The sequence below is a fragment of the Artibeus jamaicensis genome, unplaced genomic scaffold (genome assembly GCF_021234435.1).
Source record: "Artibeus jamaicensis isolate MK-2021 breed Jamaican fruit bat unplaced genomic scaffold, CSHL_Jam_final scaffold_369, whole genome shotgun sequence".
NCBI lineage: Eukaryota > Metazoa > Chordata > Mammalia > Chiroptera > Phyllostomidae > Artibeus > Artibeus jamaicensis.
In genome coordinates, this window is record NW_026522042.1 from 12,027,190 (window position 1) to 12,044,404 (window position 17,215).

The 17,215-nt window shown below is 45.8% G+C and overlaps 1 protein-coding gene across 3 annotated transcripts in view; it reads left to right on the forward strand.

Moving 5' to 3' along the window:
- PRLR (prolactin receptor) overlaps nt 1-17,215 on the forward strand; it is a 151,190-nt gene that overhangs the window by 100,984 nt on the left and 32,991 nt on the right. For 2 of the 3 annotated variants that reach the window (XM_037129049.2, XM_037129052.2), the window contains exon 2: nt 8,368-8,428. The gene's annotated coding sequence lies outside the window, so the exon portion shown is untranslated. Of the gene's footprint in view, nt 1-8,367; nt 8,429-15,378; nt 15,815-17,215 lie in introns of those variants that run through there. The other variant, XM_037129051.2, reaches the window with a different exon arrangement.

The window sequence follows — 17,215 nt, forward strand, 5'->3', positions numbered from 1 at the left end:
TTCTGGACAATGCCTCTTCATCTCTTGGAGGTTGTTGTTTTACTGTCCCTTTTTAATTAGGATTGTAACCCAGTTTGTAGATGCTACAGGCTTCTCTGGCTAAGATTCATGGTCTCTGAGCCAACATAAGCAGAGAGTTGCATCATTCAGGTCTGCTGCTAGTGGCCACCTCACCCTGACAGTGGCCCCAGTCCAGATGACCCTGGTTGATCTGTGCACACTCACATTCATGCCGTGGCTACTCAGTGGGCTGGAATAGCCACTCCGCTTTTAAGTGATCTTGATTTGTTGCTGTTGTTCTTGAAAACTTCAGCTCTAAACTCTACCCTTCCCTGCAAGTCAATCAAGGAGACCTAGACTGTTTCTTCTGAAATTATAGTAGTACTTTTTATTTACTTTACACTAATTCCCAAAAGAATTTGAAGTCATTGGATTCAGATACAGCTCTGCTGTACCGTGACCTTGAGCGAGTTATAACAATAATAAAACCTCTAACCTTTCTGAGTATTTCACTGTGAGAAAGCACTTCCATATACCTTCTCTTGTAACAATTATTACTCTCAGAGAATGCCAACTGACCCATGTGCTTCTGGTAAAGCTAGCAGATGGAAGAATACTTGGGAAAATAAGGACACTGGGCAAACATGAAAGCAACCCTGTGTATCTGTCGACTGATGAGACTAGAGTTTCAATGTGTTGGTCTACTGACACTTGCACTGACCAGCAGTGCCCGCGGTGTCATGGGTGAGACATGAGACAAACTCACACGGACTACCGAGTCCTGTGGAGGGAAAGGGACGGCACTGCTACTCCCTCAAGAGGGGAGAGCCTCTGAATGGCCTGGCCACCCTCTCAAGGGGACAGTGGCTTGGAGCGACCTGGCAACTGTCTCAAAAGGACAGAAAGCGCACTGACCCTTGCTTAGACAGGCTTTTATTGTTTTTTTTGCACAGGAGTTTAGGTACAACTTATTAATCACTGTCAGGCAGTAAACAGTAGATAGGTACAAAAAACCATTAGGGCTTCTTCTAAATCAGAGTTTGTCAGCTAAAAGGCTACAGAACTCTGGGAACATAAAATCATTTTTTGCTTGGGCCTTTATCATTTAACTAAAAGTATTCTAAGCAAAGCAGACTTCACAGGATTGTTAGGAATTCTTTCTCAGCCAGATCACTCAGGGAACTCGCCACTCCCAGCACAAGGCTGCACCACCCTCTGTCATTGTTTTCAGGCTTAAATCAGGCAGAGGAGGCAGATAGCCAAAGAATTCTCAGAGACTTCTCTCAGACAGACTGAGGACTCAGGCTACGTCAAAGCTGGTGGGGGGGGCAAGGATCCATCATTCCTTTTCTCCATAGCCCCCCAAGTCCTTCCCTGGGGCCTCCACGTGATCACACCTGGCTTAGGTGATTACCCACTTGGGTAATCTTTCCCATCATTGGCTAACTGATCAAGCATCGGAGGCCAGTAATGGAAAAAGGAGCAGAAGCGGCGCTCCTGTTAGGGAGATAAGCTTTGTCTCCTTAGTGGCTTATGGTCCAAAGGTTGCTCACTCAGCCTTAGCTGTGGGGGGGTTATAGCTCCTGAAACCAGGCAGGGCGGTCCCCAACAGTCTACTTTGGTTTCAACTCTGGCCTCCAGAGAAGTTCCTGTCCAGGATATTCGTCAAGGATGAGAGGTCAGAAATGCCAACACCAGGAGGTCAGAATGGGTATTCTGCCAAGGACTTGTATAAGTAACTTTTTGGAAAGAAATAATTTGAGGACTTTGGCCTGAATTTGGCCTGGAAAATGGCCTCAAATTTTCCTAGCAGATGACTGCAGAAATATCTAAACTCTGAAGTAGGGATCCCAGGCTGCCGCTTAAATGGTAAGCCTCCAGTCTCCAGGAGCCATAATATCTCGGAGTGGAAAGCCCCCTCACTGGTCTTCCAGTCCTGGTCCAAGCTGCTGACTCCTCTAGGGTTTCACGTGGTCTCTGCTGAACCATCCACAGTAACAAGCAGCTTATCTCCTACCCAAGTGGCTCATTTCATTCTTGGGCCATACTAATCATTAAGAACTTCTTCTTCTTCTTGAGTCTAGGCCTTCTGCCTTACAACATGACCCACTTGCTGCCTCCAGCGAGGCAATTCATTGCCTTTCGGTGGAAGTTGAATTTGTTTCCATGTAATTTCCTCCAGAGAGAGGATTTCTCTTCTGGTGCTTTTGAAAACACTTGGTGATCATAAGAGTCTTAAATGGTTTCAGAGACAGCACACCAAGCCCCCGTGAGTTAGCACATCTTCCTTTCTATTCTCAACTTCTCTTTGTCTTCCATATCTCCTGGATCTCTACTTACTTTTCACCCAACTCTCTTGTAATACTTCCAGAAATTAAGCATGAACTCGGGCCCAGAAGGCAGAGGATTCTAGGTGGAAAAAACAGAGAAACTTGGTTCAAGCCTGGACAAATCTTCACTCTAAAGCTTCATAATAAATATTATTACTTACCCAATTGCGGTGGAAGAAAATAATAATGGTATATAAGTGAACGTTCATTATAAATTGCAGTGTACTGTGAAGCCACTCTACACTTTAACATTAAGTTCTAAGAAACCTCAAGCTCCTTACTTTAGGAGAACATTAAACAGAGAAGAAAGTGACATGGCCAAGGACCACAGGACCAGTTAGAGGCAGAGCCAGAAAAGGAACCCAGATTTTCCAAGTCACGGTCCCTGCCTGGTTTCCTTTACTGCCTCTCTGTTCAACAATGAAATGAGTAAAATCATCCATGCACAGACCCTAAATAGCACCTAGCAAACATTAGATGCTCAATAGCTAGTGGCTGAAGAAACATGTGAGCAGACGAATGAATGACCAGCACTTGTTTCCAGTCACATTTTATAGTCTCCCTCCAAATGCCACTTCGGTGTTAATCATTTTTAATTAGGTCTCTATTAAGAAGTGTGGTTGTCAAAATATACTTATGAAGATTAAATGAGGCAATGCAGTAAAGTGCTCAAAAACAGTGTCTGGCAATCAATAAATGCTAACTAATTATCTTTCTCTGTTTTCCAGCCATTTTTAAAAAAAATAATACTAGGCTGATGCTGTAAATCCTTAATAATCTGAAATTCACAGCAATCCACTAACTAAAAGAATTCTGGAATTGCAGAAGTATTACAACTAGTTCACCTTTCCTTCAACTAGGCCATCCACACCTACCCCTTGCCTTTGGCACCCAAAAGGACACAAAATCCTGGATTCTTTCACTCCCTCCTGAGGGCTTGTGCTTACTCAGCCCCTGACCTTGGGGCTCTGTCTCCCATTCCAAATGCTGTTGGGAGTGGGAGACAGACTTGTCTGTCAGGACTTGACTGTTGGATCTGACCATTTATTTTGCTTACGCTATTTGACCCCTGGCACTCCTACTTTCTCTCAGTCAATCTTGATCTCAATCTCAATCGAGGTCTTGGAATTTCCCTATGGTTCCATCCACTCTAGGTACTGTATGTCCTCTAACCAAGGCCTCTTCCTTTGACCCAATTTGGTGTGTTTGCCTCAGCCTCGTATGGGGTCAGACATTCTCTCTACATTGTAGCATTTGTCAAAAATATTAATTTTTGGTACTTGGGGCAGGAAGATAGAATTAGTCTCTTTATATTTCATTGTTTCAGGAACGAGAAGAAGAGTTCTTTTCTTCTTATTTATTTTTGGTGTTAACTGAACTGGTTGTTTCCACCCTTTCTCTTCTGCGGCCTCTGGTCTCCTAATTTGAAGAATGATTCCTGGGTGCTTTACCGGCTCATTTTCCCTTCAAGGGCTTCCTTCACACACAAATCTACAAGACCTGAGCTGTGTCAGTTGTCAAAATGCTTGGAGCTTCCTTCTGAATCTCTGAATGTATCTGACAATTCGTCAAGACTAAAGGCTACAGTTGGGCTAATGTCAGTACACAAGAAAGAGCTTTGGTAAATTCATCAATTAAAATTGTACCCGAAGTTCTAGTATGTACAAAAAATATTTATTATCTTTTTTAATCTTGGTGCTCTCTGATGAACTATTATTTAGTTCCTTCTCAATGTTAGTGGCAGGTATCTCTACCCCTACTATCCCCTCACAAATGCAAGTTCCTTCAGAGCATGGACTTGAACTATTCATATTCACATCACATAAAACAGTATTTGGCAAATAACAGGCAGCCAATCAGTATTTGTTGAAGAAGGAATGAATGAATGAGTAGCAGGGTAGAGTTGTGATTGGACCACAGCATTTGGCATAAAGAGATCCCAGTTTGAGATCCCAGTTGGAGTTTTGGTTATGCTATTGCCCAGTTATAAGATTTCTCTGAATTTCAATTTTTTCATCAGTAAAATATACTGATAATACATTCCCCAATAGTACTCACCTCATAGATTTTTGAGGGAGAATTAGATAAGATAATGCATGTAAAGTTCTTAACGCAATAGCTGGCATATTTTCAGAATTTGATAAATGATGACTATTATGTCTATTATTTTCAGCGAATATCCTCAAACATTGAAACTTATTAGAGGTAACTGAACCAATTTAATACAACTAGTAGTGATGACTGTACTGAAGACAAATTAGTTTCATTAATCTGTAAGCAAGATTTTACTTAGAGAGCCAAGTGGATAAAATGTGTATTGGCCACACCCACCAGGCTGAAAACTCCGTGGGAGGCTTTCAGGGGTGGGCAGGATACAAGGACAGATATGACTCAGTCCCTTCCCTCTAGGAACATCAACTCCAGAAGACTTACTACGTTTGCAGCACTTGCTGAGTAGACATAAGTATCAGGCATGGTTACCTTCCACATCCTCTGATGGGCTCTCCATGTTTTGCAGAAAATTATTCTACAGCACTCAGTTTCTCTTTGAATTGTTATAAGGACACGAAACCTATTGCCTCATGAAATAGCTCGATCTATTTGGGAAGAGTGATCACCATTCGAAAGATCCTCCTTACAATGAGCACAGATCCACCTCCCTATGATTTTAACACCCTGATCCAACTTGTGCCTTCTGAACACACCCAGAATAAATTCATTTTTCCCGTGTGTCAGAGGTCAACAAAGTGAGGCCTGCAGGCCACAGCTAGCCCACCCTTTACTTTTGTAAATAAAGGTAATTAGAACCCAGCCAAGCCTGTTTACTTACATATTGTTTGTGGCAGGGCAGTTACAACAGAGAACTCAAGGACCACGAAGTTGAAAATATTTACTCGTTGTGTACCTTGAAGAAAAGTTTCGTGACCTCTGCCCTCTAGGACAGACCTCATCGAAACACACAGAGACCACTAGCACGTCCTCTCTGGAAGTGGGGAGCCCAGCGCTGGGCCTGGAGCTCTCAGGAGGAGCTGGGGGAGGCCCAACAGAGAGCACTCTCACCTTCTTTGTCGGGACACCACTCTTCCCAGGGTGTGGCGGGTGCAGAGCAAGGATTCACTGCCCAACATAGGAAATGCTTCATTGCAAAGTTGGCCAGAGAAGAGACAGGAGGCAAAACTCACGTCTGTCTCTCTGTTCAAGGGTTTGGGGTGAATCTTAAGGGGTTGGGAGAAATGGGCCGGTATGCAGTAGCACTGGTGGGGCAGTTTCCCCAGGAGGGTTACTAGAACTTGACCATCTATGGTAAGATGTGGTAAGGGGCTTTAGCACAGGTCCTCCTGCACGGGCCCTTCTCTCCTGAAAGGGTCCCAGCACTCAGACTCGGGTCACGTCCCGGTCCTCTGGCTCCATAGTGGGAAGGAAATTTGGTTCTGGCGTGACTGGCAACATTTTCTCCTTTGCAAGTGCTTGGGCTACATGACTTGCAGTTTTGTTCTGTTGTCTCTGAAAAACTACTCAGTGTCCTGTAAGAAATAAGATGGGGCCATTCAAGTTGCTTCTACTGTCACTAGGCCAGTGATCTGGTTGGTCCTTGACTGATATATCATACTTGAGTGTGTAAAAGGACTAAGAGATTTTTTCCCAGGAGCTTCTGTTAAATTATGCCTCCTCCCTCCCATTCCCCCCCCCCCACTTTGGTGGTGTCTTGTGTCGGAAACTATGTGCAGAAATTTACATCTCTCTAGCTGGTCCAGAGCAATCAGGAAGCAATTCTGCATACGGTCAAGGGCTGTATTATTAGGGTCAGCAGAAATAACATGCTAGATTCATCTAGGATTCTTAAGAAAACAGAATAAAAAGGCCATTTACATACCTTGGGCAGGGAATTTTTCTTACAGGAAAATGGGCAGAGAGGGCTTTTTCTGGGACCCGGTGCTAGTTGGAGCCGTGGCAGAGAGGCTGCCCAGCCGCAGCTGTGATGGCGGGGGCGCAGGCACCGGCGGAGGCGCAGGCACTGGCGGAGCTGAGCCACGGGGAAGGTAGGGGCAAGGGCAACGGTCCCCCTGCTGTGTTTCCTCCCACCCTCAGCTAACGTGGCTGGAACCCCACTGGAAGGAAGCTGGAGGCCAAGAGAGCCGCAGGGGTGCGCCCCACAGGCCACAGAGAAGGAACAAGAGCAGGTGCACAGTTTGGGGCAGAAAATGACGAGAGCTAAATGGTGTGTCAGGCATCTTTTAAATGACAAATGACATATGAATGAAGTGAGCCCAAGGCCTGTCGCTCAGTGTCTGTTCAACTGAAGAAATGAATGAAAGGACTCTGACCTCCTTTTCGTCCTCCTGCCCAAAGCTCTTACGGCCGCTCCTCTGCCTCCCAATTTTCCACTGCCCCCCTTGCCCTGGGCCCCCCTCCCTCTGCACCCTTTCCCAGCCTCTGCTGACCCTCTCTGGTATCCCACAAGAGCGTAAAAAGAGTCTGGATCTTATTTAGGAAGTAACAGAGCAAAGCCGGTGTTGTACTGAGCAAAATCAGGACATTATCAAAGAGAGGGCTTTGAGCCCTAAAATGATTCCCAGAATCCAAAATACATTCTAGGATGTTCAGAGTTTTTAAAATGAAAAATTCAGCATCACTGAATTCTATGGGAGAAAAAAAAATGGTGGCTTCTGAGAAAGCTGCCCCAGACATTTGTGTTACAAGCTCTGGATTTGACAGATACCTCATTACCAAATGCCTTGGGGCTGACTGTCTTATGCTCAAATGGTCCTCGTCATCTCACAGGCTTTTACTGCAAAGATGTCTGGGCTTTCCATTCATTAGGCCAGTAGCGGGACTGTTGTGTGAAGGAGACGTGCTCAGCAGCCCGAAGCCACTGGCAGCGCTCACAGCACCGTCTGCCACGTCCTGGTCCGGCCGTTTGGTCAGCTCAACTGAATGTAGAGAATGCCCAGGACTCAAGTCTTCAAGGGACATAATCTCTAGGATTCTGGATTTTGAGGACAGAGATTATTTGGAAGCATTGTTTGGTTCACTACTCTAGTTAGATTGTTTAATTTTGCATTGGAAGGTGCAAGACAAAATTCACCCCTAAATCAGGAATTGCTGTCCCTGTGCAGCAAAGAACAAGATTGGTAAATCAAATGTAGCAACAAGTAACCATAGACATACACACAAGCTTATTTTGGATTCAAGTCCTGAAATCATTTTTGTTCTAACTCAGGTATATACTATTAGCATTTGCCACCGTATGCCTCACAGACCAGGGCCAGTCAGTCCCCTGAGTTTAAAATGGCTTAATGTGAAACCGAGAACCAGATGTATTGGGAGGAGCAAGGTAGGAGCAACAGTTACTGATGGGCTCATACCCAACAGCCTAGTGAACAGTCCTGTCCTCATTCAAAGTTATTCACGTTTTGAAAGGCCTTCTGCCAACGCTCATGTGAACCCAGGAGACAGAATCAAACTTGGCCAAATTCCCAATTCAGCCATGAGGGTGGCTGGATTTGTCAATAGATTTTAGCCAAGGTCTCCAGGGCCAAGTTTCAGAGACTGTAATCCCAATTAGGATGACTGGCAACATTGCAGCAAGATCTGTAGACTAGATGATAGTACTGTGTCAACGTTAATTTTCTGATTTTAATCATTACACTGTGTTTATGCAAGAGAATGTCCTTGTTCTAAAGAAAACATGCTGAACTATTTAAGGATTATTCCCAAAAGATTCAGAAAAAAAGAATAATTTGTACATAAAGCAAAGAAAAAGAATGGTAAATCAAATGTAGCAAATTATTGACAATTGGGGTATCTGGGTAAAGGGTCTATGGGGAGTTTATTTACCCTTTTTTGCAACTTTTCTGTAAGTGTGAAATTATTTCATAATGAAGTTGCCAGGAAAGTGATTCCAAAACACTCAAGCTGCCGTGTGCCTGTCCCCGAAGTGCGGTGACTTGGGTCCTGCCGGTGCTGCAAAGTGAGTCAGAAATGACGTCTCTTTTTTTGTCATCGTTGAGCTAAAATGAATCATTTTCTCTTTCAGCTAAAGAGCTCTTGTCTTCATGGAGGTGAACACCAAGGATGATGTGCACATGAACCTGGCGGTAAGGGGAACCTGATCACCTGCCCCTCTGTCACACGGTCCTGATGTCACGTTCATCCAGGCGAGGGCAGGGACCTCACCCTCTCGGCTCCCAGAGAGGAGCTTTCCAAGCCTGTGGACGGCCCCACTGTTGCATTTGAACCCTCTCGAAGGCCTTTTCAATGGCCCCAGCTTGCCCTGCTCAGAAAACCGTTCTCTCTTTTTCTCAAAGAAAATGCCAAACTATTAATAGCTGGTATCACCTAGTGGTGCAATTAGGGGAGATTGTTATTTTCTCTTTATATTTTTCTGTACTTGAGAGACTTTCAACAATGACTGTGTTATTTTTAAAATCAGATGAAAGAATATTATATCAGCCTGTATTTTTCCCAAGTAGTTCTTGCCTCAGCTTTCCGAGCCCCCTTCCCCTCCTCCCTCCCTCCCTGCTGACTTACTTCATGGGAAGGCTTCTCTGTGGGTCTTCCTCATCAGCCATCCACCAGGAAGATCACTTCCTGGCCCTGAGCCCTTGAGCCCCAGTCACAATCTGTTGGTGTATCTCTCGAAAGCTGGTGGTTTCCCCTTCCTGCTCCCACCCTGCTGTCATTGTGGAGCTGGAGCTGGATAAGAAGAAGGGATTAACTCACACACTGCCCCTCATACCAGTTCGAACACCTTGTCCCAGTTCCACCTTCCCAGGATGCCAGGCCCAGCTGGCGAATAGGTCGCGATGTACTATGATGCCATTTGTGAGAACTGAGCCTCGGGGCTTGCCTCTGCACAGACTGTAGTAAAATGGACGTCACACGGCCCCCAGACCTGCTTGACCCATGTGACATGTATAACCCTGAGGACGAAATCCCCCTCTTTCGGAGGAACTTCAGGACTCATGAAAATGTGAAACTGATGAGCTCATTGATCAGAGAGAATTCTAGCCAAAATTATGCTAGGATTTCCTGAGGCCACCCCAGGGTATTTTCTAGTCTTCCAACATTGAAAAAGTGACAGTTCTTTAAGGGTCATGTGGCATGTCAGGGTCAGGAACCAAGCCTGAGCTTTCCCTCTGGGCCGCAGTTTCCTCACTTCAGTCCTGTTGACATTCTGGGCCAGACACTCCCTTGTTCTGGGGACTGTACTGTGCACTGTAGAATGTTTAACAGCAACTCTGTCTCCCTACCCACCAAATGCCAGTAGGACACTAACACAACCCCATGTGTAACCACCAGCAATGTCTTCAGGAGGATGAAATGTCCTCCCTAGTAGTGACAATACAATGTTTCCAGACATCACAAAGTGTCCTCCCCCAGGATGGGGGATAGGATGGGAAGTGGGAGAGAAAAGGCACCCCCATGGAGAACCACAGCCCAGCAAAAACTTTTTCATGCAAATGGACTAAAATTGATAGTGTTCTGTGCAGATAGTTCAAGCACCTTCAGAAGGGAAGCCATAAATCATAAAAAAGCTTTGCCGGACCTGGACCCTCTGGCATAACAGCCCTGCCCCGCAGTATTGGGCAACACCGCAACCTGTGAGTCAATCCAGGCAGCTTCTCAGAGTTTCTGCCTCCTTTCTGGGCTTCTGCCCCTTGATGCCAACTGTGTTACAAAGCACCAGAGGGAGCTGGCTGCCATTTGTTCTTTGTGTGCTTATTTGTAGGCAATGGGAATGCACAATAGACTTGGGACTTACTCTCCTATTTACTTAATGAAATCTGATGGTTTTTAAACAAGCAGGCATGTGATCTAGGCGGTGGCTTAACTGGAAATCCCTTCTTCCATTCCCCAGAGTGAAGAGTGGGTGAGGTGGTGGTAGCAGATTAGCCCAAGGTACCAAGAGGTGAACTGAGGCCCCCAGAGTAAATCTCGAAGCTCTAGGGCTGGCATCTGCTCTTCCTGCTCATCTCCATCTGGGCCTCTTCTGCCCTCAGTTGACCTCCTTTCCCAGCATTCACCTCCCTTTTTCCTCCACCTTGACCCAGCCCACTGTGTGGTCTGCAAGGCTGATTCTGAGGCTAGTGGCTACCTGTGAAAACACAGGCAAGAAGCTGTGAGCAGCTGTGTGGTCATCCATGAGAAACAGAGACACAGCTCAGTATAGTAGAAAGCAGTGCTCACAAAAGAATTTAGAAGAAGAGAAGTCTCTATCCCTGACCAGTGTGGCTCCATGGGTTGGGTGCTGTCCCACAAGCAAAAGGTTGCAGGTTTAATTCCCGGTCAGGGCTCATAATTGTGTTGCAGGTTTGGTCCTGATCAGAGGGTGTGCAAAAGGCAACCAATCAATGTTTCTCTCTTACATCAGTGTTTTTCTCCCTCTCTTCCTACCTCCCTTTTCTTCTCCCTAACAATAAGAAAATAAAATCTTTAAAAAAGAAAATGTTTCCTAAAATTAGGAAAGATTGGAATTAAGAGCAGAAATACAGTTCTGCCCGAGACCCGGTCAAAAGCACCACAGTCCCCTCTGCCGCCTTCAGTCTGGTTTCCGGGCTCTTTGAACTGTTAGCCCTTCAGTGTTGGCCCACTGGCGACGACCTCTCCCTGGCATCTCTTCCCCAGGGTGGATTGGAGTGCCACTTGGACCGGCATGCCATGTTCTTTTGCAAGAGCTTGGCGTCCTTCGAGTTCTTCCCATTACAGCCCTCCTCTCTCCAACCCGCCCCCCACCTCCATTTCCCAGGCTCTCATCGGCACATCTTGACCTCAACTCTCCCCAGCCTGCAAGAGGCTGGGAAAAACCTAGAAGCAGCCCCAGGCTCTGGGCAGGATGTTCCCATCCATAGGGAATGTTCTGAAGTGAGTCTAAAACTCTGGGCCCATAATCTTTTCTCCCGCCTGGCTAGCCTGCCAGAGTCCTTCAAATTCCTATCATCTGAGGCTCTGCTTTGAGTAAGTATGGTATTTTTCAAAGTCCATGAGATTATCTCAGAGAGATAAGACATTAGTTTATGGATAGGAATTTACTTATCAGATTAGCATGTTGGTACATTTCTAAGAACAGGGCTTTGGAATTGGGACACAGGACAGGTTAGTTTTGATTGCAGCAGAGAGAATGAAATGATTGCAGTGTTGAGCTTAGACACGCACTACCTGGTACACTAGCCATGTGTGTCAATTTTGATATAAATTTGTTGAAATTAAATAATATTTAAAATCGAGTTTCTGAGTCACAGGGGCCACATTTCAGATCTTCACCAGCCACACGTGTCTATGGTTACCGGGTTGAACAGAGCAGATAGAGAACACTTCCATCATCATAGAAACTTCTACTGTGCGGCACTCCTATGGACAAGGTGTGGTACTGGCCATGGAGAGTTCTGGAGAGCCGGGCAGCCTAAAATCACCAGCTCAGTAGGGAAGGATAGAGAAGAGAATAGCAGAGAGGAAATGAAACAAGACCAAAGGCAAGCTTGTTAGGCTCTGCTGAGGGCCCCGTATTGACCAAACTTGCCTGCATCCACCAGAGAGCTCCTTGTGTTGACACTGAAAATAAAAGTGAGTAAGGCTGGCTCCGGGCCCTGCTTCCTCCATTGCGTAGCCCCTACGACCTGTGGGCTCCTAGTGAAGCAAAAACCCCTATTCCAATCTTGGGCTGAGAGGGGCTCAGAGCTTTACTCACACATGGGAGTCACTGGGCTTCCAGCCAAAGAGAAAGCATCAATCACCCTGGTGGCACCTAGCAGCCCACCAGTCCCCAAGAGTCTACTCCAGGAGTTCCCACTTGAGAAGACATTCAGGAGAAAGAAAGCACTTTCTCCATCTGGAGTCAGACCTCCACTCGGAGAAGCTGAGCAGGAGCTGAGGGGCGCTGCCACTCCTTACTGACAACACCGGTCCCACCTGCACAGAACTCACGGTGAGGGGGAGCACTCTCAACACTACCTTGCTCACCCTTGCAGTAATCGGCCGAGAGGAGAGAGGAGAGGGGACAGATGCGCCCTTCCTGATGCTTTCTATTTTAAAAAAACATTCTCACTCAAAAATAGGGGCCAAAGTCCATCTGTCTGATGAGTGGCAGAACTACCTCTCTCATGTGGTGGGGGGTTACTCTGTACCTGTCTGTCAGCTCCAAAGGGTGTGACCTCCCTTCAGATCATGCTGCATCCTCCATTCCCATCCGAGCCCAGGCCAACGATGGAGCCCCTAATTGTCTCGTGGACTCTCTAATTCCCAAGTGACTTGTAAGAGCTGCTGAGAAAGAGGACAAAGTAGACTCCTGGCTAGAGCAGGAACAGCAGTGTGACTTTTCCCACGAGTGTTGGTGTCTTGTGGGATGGTGAAGAGGAAGAGTCGCACGTGGTAGCCTGTGTCCCAGAGCTGCTGTGTCTGCATCCTGTGCACAGGCACAAGAACTCTGCTTCCCTCGGTCCCATGGCTCTGACTCCACACCATGAGTCCCTGGACCATGCCAGTGGCTTTTGCCCGCTAGAAAAGGACCACGGATCCAGAAAACTGGGTTAGGTTAGTCCACCGACAAGACATTCAGTAGTTCATGGCCAAATACGGGCTAGGGCAAAAGTAGGCTTACACTTGTTTGTATGAAAAATAATGCGGTAATAAATACTAATACAAGAAGAAACTGTGTTATGCGTACCCACAACTGTAAACCTAGTTTTACCTGACCCTGTGTGTATGACTTATTCTCAAATTTGAAAGAATTTCTCACCATGAAGAAGCCATTTGCACACACGGCTAAGTAGGAGATCATATTCCGTTATTTCCTTTCCTGTAGCATGCTCATGAAAGCACAGATATGCAATTACGGAACTTTCACTTCTGGTGAGCTCTAGCCTTGAGTCAGCCATTGCCCAGAAAATAGTAAAGAAAAAACAAAAAGGTAATCAAATAAATATAGCCACAGTGAGGCTAGTGACAAAACGAAGTGATTATTTTAAATGCGCCCAGTAAAGCCATACCCCTGGCAGCGCACTTCGTGTTTTCCCTTTACAGCAACCTCCCGATACTTGTCGGTCAGCGTCCGCCTTTCTCTGCTGCTAAGCCCATCGACTTCGCCACTGAGCTGTCTGTGCCAAACTTGGATGAGCACCCCGGGGTCAGATGCCTGGCTAAAAGTGTCTGCAACAGTGGGCACACAGCGCACACCCAAGTCCCGAGAAACCAGTTCCGAGTCTGACTGGTCTCTCACAACACCACCTGGGCCCGGACTCCACTTGGAAGAGCCTTCCCCACCACCCTCGCTCTTTTGACCAGGGAGGAAAACCTTTCCCAGTGACCCCAGAAGACATCTGCCATAACTGGAGGGATGACCACTCCTACACCAATCACAGGCAAACAGTAAATGAGGTTACCCTGGTTACCTTGGACTGATAGCTTTTCATGCCCTGGGACTGGACAGGTGACAGCTGACAAAACTGGGTTCTGTGAGCAAACACAAAAGGAAAAGTGAGTGCTGGAGCAGCCACCAGCCGTGCCTACCAAACGCAGTTATACCAGGGTCATAAATGGACAAAGAGGGGCTTTCCTCTCCTCACTCCCGAGATAGCCTCCCAAGGAAGCCCCGCCTCCTTAACCAGGTCAGAGCTACCTGCTGGCTCTTAGGACACCTGCAGAGCCTCTTAATGTTTGTGTCATTTACATTTAAGTGTCTAACTGGCTTCTGTCGTCACCAGACTAGATACCAGGAGGGTTGTTTTAGCACAACCCTATACTCCCAGGGCCCTGCCCATACCTGCCCATCACAGATGCTCAGTGAACAGTTGTGGAAGGATGGGTGGGCGGTGGAAAGATGGATGGATGGGTTTCACAGCCACCAAACTAAGCCAATCCTGACTTTTTCTGAAAATGCATTCAAAGGGATGAAGCCAGTGTGCCCTTCCCCCTTCCCATTGTCACTCAATGAGTCGGCACTGCTCCCTTCTCAGACCCAGCCTCACTAAGGACACTGGCCATTACATTTTTGTATTGGACAGCTGGCTTTTCTGCCAAGAGAGGGCTTCTGAGGGAAGCTGAATAAAAGAGAAGGAAGCAAAAAGAGTGAATATAAGCCAGTGAGAGAGTCAAGTAATTATCTGGCTGGATACGTAGGCCAGAAGTTTTGAATGAAGAAGCAAGTTTGAAAGAACATATTGTACATGGGTGAGAAAGGGTAATGATTAAATCTGGTAGAGACAGGATGTGCTGGTACAAGATGCAGCCTAGTGAAGGGAGAGAGAGGGACTTAAAGACTGGCAGCAGCTTCAGGATGTGGCAGAGATGCTGAGACTTCTGAGCCCACCAGCTGCCCCTCACCCCACCATCCTCTGAAGCTCCAGGCCCTCTCGTTTGCATACCGGGCTGAAAAGAGCTGAGGGCCAGTGAAACAAGTGCCCAACTCCTCAGACTACCCTGTGAACTCCTTAAACTCTTTTTTCTTTTTTGTAATAAGATGACCACATGCTTCTCTGAACTTCTAAAAACGGAGTTTTTCTATGAAATTGTCTCGCCCACTTGTCAGAAGGTTAATGGCAAATGATGGCTAGTCACCCCTCAGTATTTTAAATAAGCCTAAGATGAACAGAGGAATGGAATTCGGAGAAGTAGAGGGAATTCCTCAAAACCAGGGAGCAGGCTTCGGGGCACCTTGAGCTGCTGGCCCCACTCTTTACTCCCCAGGAGGAGGAGCACACGCTCAGCCACGCGCTCTAATTGGCACGGGCAGGCTGGCTGTCAGCAACTGCTGAGGATTTTGCTGCAACACAAAAAAGCAATTTCTGTATTGCACTCTTGTGGGGACCTTTTCCATGTATTTGTGCCATGAAATGGCCGCTTTTCATTAGGAGATTGTTTCTGTGGTGGTAAAATATTTACTGGATTTCCCCCCCTCAATTATAAAGTAATCACTTTTATATTATTTACTTTAGTCATTGTTTATTTTATTTTTAAAGGAATAATTTTATTCTTTAATTTAAATTCTATTTTGTTGATTATGCTATCACAGTTGTCCCCACTTTTCCTCCTTTGCCCCCTCCACCCAGCCCCCCTCACCCCCTCAGGCAATCCCCACACATTGTCCATGTCTACAGGTCATACATACATGTTCTTAGGCTACTATATTCCCTATTCCGTACTTTACACCCCACGATGATTCTGTAACAACCAATTTGTACTTCTTATTCCCTTCATCTTTTTTGCCCATCCTCCTGACCACCCTTCCCTGTAGCAGCCATTAAGGAATCCTCAGGGTGGGGCAGAACAGTGTGAGTCAGGTTGATGGAATCTCAGATATGGCACCCGCTTGCCCACTCTGTGCAGGGAGGTCTCAGAAAAGGAACAGTGGCCTCTTCCAACGCTTACCTCTGGGAGAAAGCTTCCCCCCAGCTCTCATCCTGATGCCAGACACTTCAGTTCACCCTGCATGCCTCTGGTACCTTTCAAGCTGCTTCCCTGATACTGGAGCTCAGAGAGGTTGAGTCCAAGTAAGTCTGTGTGTGGGCCCTTTAAAAGGAATTGCCTGGGGCTACAGAACTTTCTGTCTTCCACAGCCCCAACCCCCACTGATTTTTGCAGCCAGAGTTATGCAGAATTATCTTCCTGGCACTAGAACCCTTGGCTGGCAGGAGGTGGGGGTGGTGGCCTGGTATGAGGCTGGAACCCCTCGCTCCTGAGATACCCCTACTAATTTTTATCTGCCCCACATGGGTGTGACACCAACCTGTTCTACATCTCTGTTGCTCTTACCAGCCTTAGTACAGTTTCTTCTTTAATTCCATAATTGTAGGACTTCCATTCAACTAGATTTCTGGTGGTTGTGAGTAATCGTTGTTCTGTATTTGGTTGTAATTTTGATGTGGTTATAATATGAGGAGGCAAGCTGTGTTTACCTGTGCTGCCATCTTGACCCGGAAATAGTAACTTTTATTTTAGAATCATCCTCCCAGAGATAACCACTGCTAATATGTTGTTGCACATATAGTTCTAGTCTTTCTTCTCTGCATTTGTGGGGACACATAGATTAGAATCGAGGTCAAACACATTGATTTTCTGTACCCAGGTTTTTTCATTCTCAAGTGTTTCAATATCATTACAATTTTATTACATCATTTTAAAGATTAAATAATAAGTCTTTGGATGGCTATACAACGATCTAGTTCAATAATCTCGTATGATTTGATTTTTAGATTTTTTCCAATTTCCTCTTTTTATAAATAGCACTAGGGTATTCTTTTGTAAAGAATTGTTGTTTGCGCATATCTGTTTATTTAGAATAAGTTTATAGAAGTGTACTTTTCTATTCAAAGTGCATCTATATTTTTCAGGCTTTTAAGAAATATTACCTCTAGAAAGATTGTACCAATCTAGTCAAATCTCTACCACTGAGCAGGCAGAGGTGTTTGCAAATTCAGTAACACCATCCTGAAACCTCACAGGGTTGGGGGAGGAAACAAAATAAAATATTTTCTCTGAAAATACTTTGAAAATTAAAATTTCTATTAAAACACACATTGCCATTATTTCCAAGTTTTAAACCACCCAAGATAGGCATTACCTCTCCCAACCACATATTCCAATAGTTAACAGCCCCGTGGAGAATAGTATTATTGACCACTTCTCTCTAAATGCAACTGACATCCAATAAATTTCATTTATTCAAAATCATTTATTGAGCACCTTCTATGCATTGAGCTTTCTATTAAGTATGAGGAATACAGAAGAAAAAATAATCCACACAGTTCTTGACATCAGTCAGCTCCTGGGAGGTGTGTAGCCTGGGAGGGTATGTAGAAAAAGAGAGATAAATCAGGATTTATTATTAGATCTAAGACAGGGCCAGGTCCTGAGTGCTCTGTAGGCAGGGCATCCTCCACCTTTGGGAAACC